Source organism: Belonocnema kinseyi, chromosome 5 (genome assembly GCF_010883055.1).
Source record: "Belonocnema kinseyi isolate 2016_QV_RU_SX_M_011 chromosome 5, B_treatae_v1, whole genome shotgun sequence".
Taxonomy (NCBI): domain Eukaryota; kingdom Metazoa; phylum Arthropoda; class Insecta; order Hymenoptera; family Cynipidae; genus Belonocnema; species Belonocnema kinseyi.
The window spans coordinates 105,300,862-105,311,137 of NC_046661.1; the positions used below are offsets into that span (position 1 = coordinate 105,300,862).

The window sequence follows — 10,276 nt, forward strand, 5'->3', positions numbered from 1 at the left end:
CATTTAAAATTATTTTAGCCTTAATTTATTTATCTTTGAAATTTTTCTGTCATCTTAAAGAATGTTTTGAAGTCCGTGAAATATTCTTAATCTTTTAAAATATTTGAAATCCTTGTTATATAATTAAAATGTTTTGAAATATTCTCATTTCAATTTATTCAGGCTGCAATATTTTTATCTTTTGAAAACTTTGTGGAATCTTTGAAATATTTTTGAACTCTTTGTGGTATCTTTGACATTTTTTTGAAATCTTTATAAAATTTTTTAAATCTTTTTAAATTTGTTGAAATCCTTAAATTCTTTAGAAATCTGTCAAATATTTTTAATATTTGGAAGTCTATGGAAAGCTGTGAAATCTTTGAAATATTTTTAATTAATTGAAATAATTGAACTCTGTGGAATCTGTCGAGTCTTTATGAAATTGTTGAAATATTTTGAAACAATTTCAATTTATTTAAGCTTAAATTTAATTATATTTTGAAATATTTTTGAATTTTATTTAGTCAAAGAATTTTGATCGTCTGAAATCTTTTGAAAATTTTGAAAATTTTTTGAAATCCTTGAGTTAATTTCATATCTGTCAAATATTTGAAATCTTCGCAAAATATTTTTAAAACTTTCAAAATTTACGAAATCTTTGAAATATTTTGAAATATTAAAAATCTTTCGAAATATTAAAAAAATAAAATCTGTTGCACCCTCAAACGTAGAGTGGTCCATTCCTAAAAAAGTCCTCTCCCTTAATTCACAAACAAGTTTTTTTAATTTCCCACCGCTGATCGTAATCTTACCAGATTGTGAGATCGTTCCGCCTTGTTTATCCTCCGCCCGCGTGTTTTACCGAGCGGTTCCGACCGGTCGAACTGCTCCGAAGCCAACCGAATCCGAACGAACAGTCACATTCGAATCTTGCTCGCGCGAAGTACGTCGGCGCCCCTTCTTGCGCTCGCCTTTAAACCTAGAGCGTCGTTCCCCAGGAATCACGCGGTCCAAAAGCCACAAGAGATTGTGCACTTAATTTCAAAACAATACCAATCTTTCGCGCCTTTTTTTAACCTGCTGAATGGTCTGCATCACATTTTGAAATTTTCGACATTTCGGACCAAGGCATCATCCGCCCTCTCACGGATGATTCCGAAACGGGACGCTTCCAAAAATACCAAAATGCTGGACATACTTGTGTGAGTGTGTGTTGGTGTTAAGAATTTAACGAAAAGTGCGCATGTACACATTTCCTCCTTCAGAAGCTGGAGTTTCGTGTTTTCTGAGCACGATTCTGAAAGAGGTGCTACCTGGTGCTGTGTAAATAGCCCTAATACGGCCCGTTATGGATTCCCAGTCAATGGTACGTTAATTAGTTCCTTTTTATCCGCCAATCCAATTTAAATTCTACACTGGAAGCACTTCCGGCGACAATTAAATTGCACTTTCTTTTGATATGAAGAATACTTCAGATACCTTAATTTAGTTATACATTACTAGATTGAAAGATAATGTTTTTATATAAGTTAGACAGATAGGAAAAATAATAACTAATGAAACGTAAATGTTAAAAATAATTAACTCCATAAGTAATATTTTTTTAGTTTGATCTGACAGTTCCGCATGGGGAAAAGTAATTGTTTACTCCATCCACTAATTTCCTGTCTTGCTCTTACTGACTCTTACCACTGAAAAAATAGCCTGAGTAGGAAATATTAACTAATAGTCAATCTAAATTTTACTAAAAAAATATTTTGGAGAAGGTTTCTATACTCACCAAGGCTGAGTGAATTTAAAACATTCAGGATCTAAACTAGGAGGAAGTGAGTGGATATTAACTTGAAGTGAAATTTAAATTATAAGAAAGATTAACCAATAGCTAATTATTTCTTTTATAGAGGAAAATATAAAGGCCTGGGACAAACGACTGTTGTTGTCATGTGTGACTGTTCTCATTCACCTGTATAAAGTCTTAAGCTTATGTTTCTAATAAAATTAGAATGGTGAATATTATCCTCACTATATAATTAATCTAAAGGCTATCGTAATATCAGCCTTATGATGTTAATAATAGGTATAGAAATAATATGGTCAATTTCATACGACGAGGTCTTCAGTTTAATTTTATTCTCAGATCACAATCTTTCTTCGATGGCGTCATTATTTTCAATGTAACTTTCATAGATCTAAGTTCAAGTTCATAAATTATCCACTTTCCAAATGCGACAAAAAATGTCCGCAAAAATTGTTGCAATAAAAATTCTTTTCTTTTAGTAGCAGTCATTCCATCCACAATAAATAAAAATAACGCAAACTCAGGTGCTCGATTATGCACCGTAATTTAACCAAATTAATTGTAATCGTTGGACATAAGGTTGGTCGCTTCACTGAATGTCGAAATATTATTGCCGATAAGTTAATTGATTGTGATTTATAAATTCACTCCAGCCACGAAAACTGTTACAAGCCTCTTTAAATACTATGTGTGGACTGCAAATATTTAACGTTTTCGGTAACTTGCTTTAATTATCTCGAAAACGACGTTTATGGCAATCATTATTATAAATGAATTTCTGTATGCAACATATATTAAGTGATCAAAAAATGCAATTTTTGTTGTCATTTCATTAAACATTTTATTAACAAATGTGTTATGAAGATTAAGCACCGATATTACGGAGTAAACATAAAATTTGACTCATTAATTCCGAAAAAGTACTTATTCATAATTTACTGCAAAAACTGTTTAAACAATTGAAGTGGTAAATTGTAAACGGTTGCCAAGTTTAATCAACCTAATTTTACAGGAGAGCCATCCGAAATTTTCATAGGAACAATTTACAGCTAATTGAGTTCCATTTTTTTTAGATGAATAGATGATTTTCATATTCATTGTGTTCAAAATAGATAGCCTTATATGTGCAGTTAATGATCTAATATAAATAGTGGTGGACGTAGCACGGTTCAACTTTCCTTAGTATTATAAATATAAAGGCAGTAAGCAAATCATTAAAAAGATCATATCAAATACAGATGTTTGTTTATTTCATCAAAAAAAAAAAACGCACAATATCAGAAAATGGAACATTGGAATAACCGGTGCGTAATCTTCTAAAGTTTATAATAATATACCTGAATGTTAAATACTTGTTAAAATATTATAACGGCCGTCAAATTCAATATTTGAGTATTTTAATACATTTAAAGACTAAATTTTTAGGGCAAACAATTATGAAATTAAAATTTTTTCACTGAAATATGTATAAAAAAGCACGGACGTAAGAGTTTTGCAGAAAACTCAATTTCGTTAAGAAGTAGACTTAGTGTCATTTAGCTTTCCCTGCTAATATAATAATATGTAGTTACACAGGCCCACAAAGTAAATTAGAATTTAGTCAATTCCTATCGATTTCGATTCACTTAATTCAAATCTGGAATTGCAATTCCGCCATCAGGTCACATTTTTTTCTAGCCTCAAAAAACATCGCTTCTCAACATTTTTCATCATACAAAACATTTCATAAAAAACGCGACGTAATTTTGCATTTTTAACCGTGAATTCGGATCCAGCGGTTAAAAGTACATAGAAATGATCTAATTTGGTCCGCTGGGTCAACCACTCTCCGAGCGAAAGGGGATCTACAAAGCGCCGAAAAAGTGGATTTTCCGACAGACCAGACTAGTCACTTATTCTTATAGATTTTGTGTCGCTGAATCTGAATCCGAGATCGAAATTATAAAATCAGCTATTTCTTCTAACCTCAAAAAGAATAATTTTTGTTGATTTTTCGTTATATAGTACATGTCATTGAAAAATACGCTACTGAAAAAACTATTTTTGACTATTTTTTTGTAGAAATACAGATTTCTGTGGTCATCCTCGACTGATGTTTTACTTTTGGATAGAAAAGAAGGTTTTACAAAGCTTTTAACCGTATCCTAAAAAATTCGTAAAATTCATGAAAGTGATGAATTACTAACGAAATACTGATTTCTTACTTATGTTTCCTATGAAAAGCAAATGACGAACTATTTAATAACTAGTTTATAATTCTTAATTTTTCAAATAATTTCAAAATAGTTTTTTCAAACATATTTTTGTTAATATTGACTAACTCTATCTTTAATCCCAGAAAATGAAAAGCTCTTATGCGTTAGATAGGAAAAAATCTGCAATAATAAATAAAAAATTTGAGCGCGCTTAGGGCACTCGTCTGTTATACTTTGTGCTTGGCGCTCGATATTGTATTTACCTTGCGCTACAAGCTCGATCTTTGTGATTCACTCGCATTTATTACCAGGCCTTTTAAAGCTAAAGATTAGAGCATCCAAAACTTTATTGTGGAGATTGTGAATTCTCTATTTGTTGAAGCTCTTTCGGCTTTAACGAACACGTTCTCATCACGTATCTTGTACTTCGCACTCGATTTGGTCTAAAATGCCTACTATTCTACATTATGTTTGAAATTATTATATAAAATATATGTTGAATTTTCATTCCATTAAAATTTTTTTTGTTATTAATCACTTTACTGCAAATTGAGTCGTTTTTCCATAAATCAAACTTGTTTATTTTTAATTTTACTTTTTACGATTTGTAATATATTTTTACGATTAAAAGAAAATCTACATGTCCTATATTTGAAAATGATCAATGAAAACTTTGTAAATCCTTTTTGGGTGAATATCCTTTTTCTTATCCGTCATTCTATTCTTTCCAAATTTTTATTTTAAAAACTGTTCGGATTGCACTGATAACTTTTCAGTTTGCGGAGTTTTTGCATATTAGATATTTTTGGTGAGATTTCACTTCATTTTTGATAAAAATATATATTAGATAAAATACTCTTTTCAGAGTAAGAAAATTATGTAATCAACACAATATACTGATAATCGGTATTTATATAAATTACATAATTTTAAATTTAATTATAAACAGTTTTTTTATCTATACCACACATTTTAAACAATAAGGTGATTGTTAAACCTATACATTCTGAAAAAAGGGTAATTGTTTACTTTCATCGTTTCTCCGAATTTCTGAGTAAATGGTTTTAAACATTTTGGAAAATATTTTTATAGTCCAAAAGTAAAATATCGTTGGGGGGGGGGGAGTTTAATATTTTTCCTCAAATAATGCAAAACATTAAAAATTAGTAAAACTCAGGTTCATAATTAATTTTATTTCTCTCACTCTGCCGAAACCTCGTATAGTAACGTATTTTTAATGCTAATTAATAATACAATGTCGAAAATATTCAATAACGTGTCGAAAAAATAGTTTTTAAATTGCTAAAAATTTCCTTTTTATAGCTCGATAAATTGCCATTTTAATTTTAAAAATGTGTATAAACATTTATAATTTATTAATGAAAAAATGTATGTATTATATTATAATTTTAATGTTAATTATAGCAATTTTATTTCTTTTTTTCACTATTCTAATATTCCATTCAAATCAAACGTTAAATATCAAAGTTAATCAACTATATTTAAATTCATTCAAATAATTCAGATATACTAATATTTAACATTAATAACATCTTTCATCGATTTACGTTTCTTTCAATGTAATACATTTCTTTTTGTAATGTTCCATTCTCAAATTTTAAATATATAAAAAAGATCAACTTAAGAAAAATGATGGATTATTTTTGTGATTTGCAGAAAAATAAAAATGCCATTCGTTAAAATGTATAAAATTGAGTATAGGGGGCTTACAATTCTGTAAAAGAACTAAAACGTTGAAACTTTCAGTTATTCAACAAAAACCTAAATATGTTTGTATTTTTTAACAAAAATACCAAATGTTTTTTTCGTATTTCCTGCAACTGCTATTTTAGCTTTGGGTTAGAAAGAAGGTTTTGCAACAGGTTCCAAGTCAGTTACTGTAAAATTAGAAAAGTATCAAAGTAAATAATTATCAAAGAAATACTTCATTAGCATCATAGTTCAATGAAAGAAAAATAAAAAAGACTTTTATCTATCTTTTATATGAAAATGCATAGGTGAATAATTAATAAAGGACCCCGCACTAAATGTATGGGAAAATGGCTTTCGGTGGATTTAGCTGAAACTTTGTAATTTTTAAGGTTATAAGTGCCGGATGAAATATCCGTAAAAAAAATCCGAAAAATGGACAGTTTTAGCGCTATGCGGCGCTAAGCGCTCAAGATAAGTGAATAAAACGAATTACAACAGATTTGGTTACAAAAGCGATGTCAACATAGAAATCACGGTTCAGATCGTGGTCTGTCATATTTTCGCCTACACCGTTGACTCATATAGTGCGCTTCTCAAAACGATCAAACGCTAAGCGCCCAAGATTTTAACTTGACCAATTCATCACTTTTTTAAAGGCAGAAATGGTACCCAAAGTAACATTAGTAACTACTGCGTACATTCCGATAATTACATTGTACTGTTCTCAAGAGTGCTGAACACTAAGCGCTCATGATCAGTGAAAAGAACGAATTACAATAGATTTAGTTACAAAAGCGATGTCAACATAGAAATCACGGTTCAGATCGTGGTCTGTCATATTTTCGTCTACACTGTTGACTCATATAGTGCGCTTCTCAAAACGATTAAATGCTAAGCGCCCAAGATTTTAACTTGACTAATTAATCACTTCTTTAAATGAAGAAATGGTACGCAAAGTAACATTAGTAACTAGTGCGCACATATGAGTCAACGGTGTTAACTCATATTGTCATTGGTTTGGCTAAACATGTTACAGACCACTTCTTGATGCGTGTTTCAAATACAGATATCGCTTATATCGCTAAAGCTACTAGGATTGGTTCTATTTGCTGATCATGGGCGCTTAGCGTTCGGCCCTCTGGCGAAGGGTACACTGCTATTATCGATGTGCGCACTAGTTACTAATGTTACTTTGGATACCATTTCTGTCTTTAAAAAAGTAATTACTTAGTCAAGTTTAAATCTTGGGCGCTTAGCGCTTAATCGTTTCGAGAAGCGCGCAATATAACTCATTGGTTTGGTTAAACATATTACTGACTACTTTCTGATGCGTGATTCTGATAGTGACATCGCTTTTGTCGTTAAAGTTACTAGGATTGGTTTTATTCGCTGGTCTTGAGCGCTTAGCGTTCATCCCTCTTGCAAAGGGTAGAATGTCATTATCGGTATGTGCGCACTAGTTACTAATGTTACTTTGTGTACCATTTCTGCCTTTAAAGAAGTGATTAATTACTCAAGTTAAAATCTTGGGCGCTTAGCGTTTGATCGCTTTGAGAAGCGCGCTATATGAGTCAACGGTGTAGGCGAAAATTTGACAGACCACGATCTGAACCGTGATTTCTATGTTGACATCGCTTTTTTAACAAAATCTGTTGTAATTCGTTTTATTTACTGATCTTGAGCGCTTCGCGCTGCATAGCGCTAAAACTGTCCATTTTTTTGGATTTTTTTTACGGATATTTCATCCGGCACTTATAACCTTAAAAATTACAAAGTTTCAGCTAAATCCACAGAAAGCCATTTTCCCATACATTTAGTGCGGGGTCCTTTTTTATGCAATTGCAAAGTGTTTTAAACGCACATGTTTATTTTAATATAGATTTAATGTGTCTTTAATTCCAGAAAATAATAAGTTTAATGGGTTACATAGAAATTTGTTTTCAACAATAACAATCATTTCAACAATTGAGCATAACTTCTAAAAGGACAAAGTATGGCATTAATAAGCGGTCGTTTTACTTTTGAAAAAACTAGGATTTTCTCTACTTTTTGTTCAATACTAGAAACTGCACCTACGAAAAATTCGTTTTACGTTAAAAATCCGAACAGGAGACATTAGCCGAGTTCAATTGTTAAATTTATTTATTGATTAAGAAGGGAAAATTGTGATTTTTTACGGTAATAATAATATTCTACACGTAATTATTTTTTCCGTTTTTATAATGAAGCCAACTTTAAATGAAAAAAAAAATGTTAGCGAATGCCTCTGTTAATAAAAAAAAGGTGGACCCTGAATTATTTTGAAGGTTCTTCCACTTAATTATATGACAAGTTGGAAGAAAATTCAAGGAGTGATTGAGTTTTTAGGAAGAGTGATAGATTCCATTCAACATTTTTAACCACGATGATCGACGTGACTCGAGAGTGAAACGCAGTTAATCATCCTGGAAATAATGAAGTCGATTTCTAGCGATTTTCTACACGCGTTCGCTGCGAACAAGTCATCTTGTCCTCTTGACACGCATTAAAGCGAACGTTGCATAATTTGTCCATAAATTATTATACACGACTGTATTCTAATTTTTGCGCGTGGGTACATTGATATTACGAAGACTTCTTACTTCTTTGACTCTCTCGATGCTTTTCTAGAAACATAATTTATGGCAAAACACGTAAGGCTAAAACTTGGAAATTATCAAACTGGCGAGATTTCATAGATTTATTATACCTGTTAATTTGTTATTAAACCACTAAGAGCGGTCGATAAAAAATATTGCATTTAATATCATGCATAAATAGAAAAGACTTGCTTTCTGAATAAAGAGGTCGATTAAGTGAATCTGCATACTGATTGGATATGCGTGGATTTTTTTTAAACGTATTGGAATGTGATCGTTATTTTTTTCTGTTTACCTGCGGCTCTGTGGCTGTTTCTTTCCTTCATGACACTTTTAAGTTACCTTAGAAGGACTGGAATTAATTTACGATGGGGTTTTCAAATGCTAGAGTGCCGCATATTGCTCTTAGAAAAAGAGTCTTGTCGTTTAATTCACACCTGTTTGGCAAAATCTCAGAGAAAATAGTTGATTGAGAAAATTTATAAAGATGAAATATCTCGCGAGAGCTGATATTCATTGCTGATTTAATGATAGACATTCGATCTCTGAAAGGCAGTGCACATATCAAAGAAAAGAGATTAATAATCCTTAATTATTATGAAAAAAGGGAAATTATAGTCGTTTCGTATCAAGTACATCGAGTTTTATTGGTATCGTAATTATTTTTCCCCATAATTCATTGCTCGAGGTAATCGAATTATTATGCTGAGCGTTGTATGTGCATTTATTATGAGTATTTATTTAATCATGCAATTTTTTAAATTGGAATTTTTTAACGAGGGTTACATAATTTCGAATTTTTGTGGTGGTTTTAAATTATGAGCCTTAAGAAATGATGAATTTAATAATAAAAAGTGTTTCCAAAATTTTAAGTTAAAATAAGTAAAAAATAGGTGTCTTCATATCGGACATTTTTATGGTAAGGAATTCGGAATTTAATTTTTAATCGGAAAATTAAAATTAACTTAATGACATAAAATTAATTAATTAATTGTAAATTAAAATGTCAAGTTCCTACAGAATAATTTTTTACTTTTAAATAGACCACTATGGCCACATTTTTATCCCCGAAAACAATTTCATTTTTAAAATGTAATTTTCCTTCTTTTTAACTGCAACCAGAGAAAAGAAAATTTAATTAAAATTATTTTGAAAATCTGATATAAAAAACTACTTTGTGATTGTAAAATCAATATAAAAAGTAATTTTATAAGAATAGTTATTTAAAAAAGTAATGGCAGCGTGCCCAGAGGTAGACCGCGGAAAGAATGGAGAATGTGTGAATGAGACCCTAGTTAGAAGAGACATAAGAAGCCACAGAAACACGAGAGCCTGCATGAAAAAATGTATGGACGTAAAAGAAGCTAGAGAAGTATGCCAGGACAGAAAAGTATGGCGGCATATAATTAACCTTCAGAGGGTGAGCCAATATATTGGCTTTTCGGTCCTGTATGGAACAGCCAATTCAATTTTCGTGTATTTGGAAGTGCAAATATACGTTTTCGATGTATTTTTTTACGCTGAATCCAAATCTGACATAAAAAATACCGTGAATTCAAGAAAAACCCTTCCAATAGTGTGAAAACTAAAAACTACCCCTTTGCTTTGTCTGGAAAGGGGTAAAATAAGAAAAAGAGTTTAAAAAATGGTGAGCGGAGATGAATTTATATTCAGTTATATCAAATAGTAATATTCAAAATATTTTATAACATGGGGTGGTTAAAAAGAGATTGGGAAGGATCAATTCAACTTAATTTACATTGAAAATCGGTAAGAATGTTACAAAAATAAATATTTTAATGTAAAAATTAAAATTAAAGAAGTTTACTTGATGAGTCAAAATATTGATTTTCCGGCCCTCGAAAGGTTTATACGAGGGTAGTTCAATAAGTCCTTAGAATGAAGTATAAAAACAATTTTTTTTGGGTAAATGTTTTTTTATTTTTCAACATAATCTCCTTGGAGCTCTATAC

At 30.8% G+C, this 10,276-nt stretch overlaps 1 protein-coding gene across 1 annotated transcript in view; it reads left to right on the plus strand.

The window, feature by feature from the left end:
- Positions 1-928: 928 nt before the first annotated feature.
- LOC117172567 overlaps positions 929-10,276 on the plus strand; it is a 91,126-nt gene continuing 81,778 nt past the window's right edge. Inside the window, exon 1 of the mRNA XM_033360631.1 lies at positions 929-1,345. The gene's annotated coding sequence lies outside the window, so the exon portion shown is untranslated. The remainder of the gene's footprint in view (positions 1,346-10,276) is intronic.